Source organism: Trachypithecus francoisi, unplaced genomic scaffold, assembly GCF_009764315.1.
Source record: "Trachypithecus francoisi isolate TF-2019V2 unplaced genomic scaffold, Tfra_2.0 Lachesis_group5, whole genome shotgun sequence".
Taxonomy (NCBI): domain Eukaryota; kingdom Metazoa; phylum Chordata; class Mammalia; order Primates; family Cercopithecidae; genus Trachypithecus; species Trachypithecus francoisi.
Window position 1 is genome coordinate 105989254 of NW_022681470.1, and position 4349 is coordinate 105993602.

The following is a 4349-nucleotide window of genomic DNA, read 5'->3' on the forward strand; positions in this document are numbered from 1 at the left end:
GCCGGGTGAGGTGGCGGGCGCCTGTAGTCCCAGCTACCCGGGAGGCTGAGGCAGGAGAATGGCGTAAACCCGGCAGGCGGAGCTTGCAGTGAGCTGAGATCCGGCCACTGCACTCCAGTCCGGGCGACAGAGCGAGACTCTGCCTCAAAAAAAAAAAAAAAAAAAAAAAAAAAAAAAAAAATTTTCTCTTTCATCATATCCCTATGGAGATTCAAAGGAAACTTTGAAATGATACCTTTTCAATGAGCTCACAATCTATGTTTCTTCTCAAATTTTGCACCTCTCCCCCCACCCCCCACTCTTCTATACCTATCAGCCAAAACTTACCATAATTAGGCTAGACAAATTTGTTACCAGGGATCTCCTTTATGCATTCATTCATTCATTTGTTCAATGAATATTGATAAGGTTGAACCAAGGTACGGAGCACCTCCTGCTGTATAAGATACTTTGGGATGCAAATATGTATAATTAGAAGTTTCAAGGGGTTTACAGTCTACCAAGAAAATAAAACGTGCCCAATAAGGCCGCTTTGAAGAATTATGTGGTAAAAGCAATGAGAGTTGTATATCTCATGTGCTTGCTGCAAATGACTTTGAGCAATCTTGTGAAAACATTCTGCCTCAATATAGCAGAGTCCTAGTACATCGGAGAACAGAAGATGATTGGTGATTTATTACTTTTCAGTTTTTACAAGTTTAAAGTGGCTAATATGACAAATACCGAAGAACGGTCCCACCTTTCCCAGAGTAGGAAGAGACCTTACTTTAGTCTGTGGATGTTTACTTGCTGATTGTCAATGAGAATGAGCCAATGACATTCACTTGAAGTGTTCAGCGGGAAGCTCTGGACTATATTTTTCAGTTTTGTTATGATTCTTGCTTGTCTGTAGCCTTATTTCTTTTGGTCAATACCTGTGCTAAATGTTCTGGTTGGTGGAAAATACTGTTAAGTTCAGATTCATTAAAATTCATGGCAAAAATGAAAGAAAGTCCTTAATCAAAGGCACAAGATAGATTTTGCAAAGAAATTACGGCCAGAGAATTAATCCAAAATGTGCTTTGGTTTGGGCTTCTGTACAAGCACGTCTTGGCGGCAGGTCTGGACTCGAGGTTGTAGGAGCTGCAGGAGTGGAAAATGGAAATGGCTCATCTGCACCTGCCCTTTCTCCAGAGATTTGTCTCATCATCCTCTCCCATGACATACAGGACCAGTCCACACTCAGAGAGAAGTCTGCAGACCGTCCTTCCTTGATGCCCAAGCCCCAGCAGGATGGTGCTTCAAGTCACTGTCACTAACTTGTATATGGTGTTTTACAAACAACTATATGATTGGATGTAGAATGTATTTCTGTGGTATGTGTGAATTCCAATTGTTTGCTCTAGAACAGCACTGTTCAACAGAACATTCTACAGTGACAAAAATATTCTATAAATCTCCATGGTCCAATACAATAGCCACTAACCACATGGCTATTGAGGATTTAAAATATGGAACTGGATTTTTAATTTTATTTAATTTGATTACATGATTTTAATTTAAATAGCCGCATATGTCTAGTAGCTTACCATAATGGACAGTGCAGTCCTAGAAAATAACCTCATCCATTTTGATTTTATAAATGGAAATGGAAAATAACCATCCTATGATAATGACACAGTTCTGACTTAGGCACATGAATTAATTCTCTTAATTTTGACATAAATATAATGAATGAAATTTCAACCCTTCTGCTATTGATGAAAAAGTAAGGCTTCAACTTCAGTTGTCTAGATTGAATATATAACTGGCCAACTGCTCACTTTGATTTTTTTTCCATTTATTATACATCTTGCATCCCACACCTGGCCATAGATAGGTAAGATTAATTAGTCTTCTATCTTAGGAACACATAATAGGACCTTCTAATTAGGACACAAAATTATAAAAACATAAGTAAAATAAATGCAAATAATATTAATAAATTCTGTAGATAATTCAAAACGCTGTTTGAATGAGACTTCTGAACAACTTGGTGGCATGGCTACACTGGGGCTAAATTTGCTATTATTTGAAAATTCTGAAATCAAGTACTATAAATGATGTGTTCTAATAAGAAATAATCACCTCTTGAGAGTATGGTAATGTGTATGAGACTAAGCATAACTAATACAAAACAGCATATACCCTGAATTTTATGTATAGCTCATTTCTGGGAGGAAATGTTCCCAATGTTTGCACCAGAATTAGAAGCAACCAGAGACTCAATTGGTCTGATTCTAATAACTATGCAGGAGCTTTCCTAAGATGCTGAATGTGCACTTCTGAGCCCCCTTCCACTCACCAGTCTGTGTTGATGAGCCCAGATACATACAACTGACTAGAATTTCATCACTTTTAAACATGCACCATTGAGTTGATGCCACATCCATGAATATGATTGATTTAGACAAGACTGAAAAATACACCGTTTTAGATAACCAGGGGGTTCAGCCGAATTCTAAGGAGGGGCTTGAGAGCACCTGCTCCTCTAGTTGCATTAATATGGCTCCTGGAGGCCAGGCATGGTGGCTCACACCTGTAATCCTAGCACTTTGGGAGGCCAAAGGGGGCGGATCACAAGGTCAAGAGACCAAGACTATCCTGGCCAACATGGTGAAACTCTGTCTCTACTAAAAATACAAAAATTAGCTGGGCATAGTGGTGTGCGCTTGTAGTCCCAGCTACTCAGAAGGCTGAGGCAGGAGAATCGCTTGAACCTGGGAGGCAGAGGTTGCAGTGAGCCGAGATTGCGCCACTGCACTCCAGCCTAGGCAACAGAGTGAGACTCCATCTCAAAAAAAAAAAAAAAAGACTCTGGAAAAATCGACCCACTTGTTTATACAGCCTGTCTTACTTCATAGGATTCTTGTGAGAATTAAATGAGATCCTGGGAGGGTTAGATGACTACAGTAGAAAGAGCAGTCAGATGATAAAAAAAAAAATCTGAATTTTAATCCTGAGACTTTACTTAATGTCTTAGTTTTAGCTTTCTTATCTGCAGGATGAGGGTAGGAATGTCAGCTCCATGTATCTCACAGTTTCTGCAGGGATCACATGAGACACTCTGCACGCTTTTTTTTTTTTTTTTTTTAATTCTGAGTTTGTTATACGCACATTATACGCACAGATATTTCTGATTTCTGGTCACTGTTTTTTAGATTCATTTACTTTCATCTAGTCCCTTAGTCACCAGTTGCACATATCTACAAAATGATTGGCTGGGATTAGTGGCGTGGTCTGTGAAGGTGAAATTGAGTGAAACAAGAAAAACCATAAAAGGCCCCAAATCCATGGCCTTGACTTCATTAAGCAGGCGCAATATTCATCTGTGTGATCCATCTTCAGTGAAAGGCAGCCTCCTGACCTTTTGCCAGCTTAGCCCTGCTGTCAGCAGCTGGGGGCCCTGCCACAGGGCTGGGGAGGGAGCCCCGGGTTGCCCACATTGCAGATCATCTCAGGAATATTCAAGAGGGACTGTAAAATAAACCCCCAATCTTATAATTTTATTTCAAAAAGCAAAAAATCTCCCAGATAATGAGCATTTTGCTCTAATAAGAACTGTAGGATTGATTAGGTTCAAACTGTTAACAGACATCCTTATGGTTAATGAAGCAGCATTGAAAATGCCTCTGGATTTTTTGGAAACTTAAATCATACAAAAGCAAGCAAAGAACTGGAGGTAGGGTGGATTAAACTGTCTGTTAGTTAATATACTCAAAATAATGGACACAAAATGTTCTTTGAAAAGTTCATATGTATCAAGAGTTATTTCCCCAATGGGCAAGCAATAAACTTTCATGATTATTGTTGGAACATTCTTTGGATAACATATTTTTCTGTGAATCTTGAGTGGGGGACGGAAGCTTCTGCCATTTTAATTCCTTTGTTAATGTCTTTATGAATGCAATTAACACTTCATTCACGCTTCTTTGTTTCTGGATCCCATTAGGATGTGGTTTATGCCAGTTTCTCTCTCCCAGGAGACAGCCCGCATCACACAACATTTCACTCAGCTGTGTCGCTGAGCACTGACAAACTCAATTTACGAAAGGCAAGAGTGAGTTGACACCATGCTGTGGCAGTTGTCCTGATGGGAGGAAACGACTCATTTCCTTCCAAGGTAGAACCCACCTTCTCTGAGAAGCAAGCTTATGCACAAGAGTATTGAAGACAAGGAGGTAAGGAAAGCCTCTTGGCTGACACAAAGTAAAATCCCTGCAGTTGAAGAAATGCTAAGAATCAAATTTAGTTCCTGGTCTTCAAAGAAAAAACAGCTATCGCTGGCCCTGTAGGCACAACAGGCTGCTGTTATCTTTATCAAACATCTA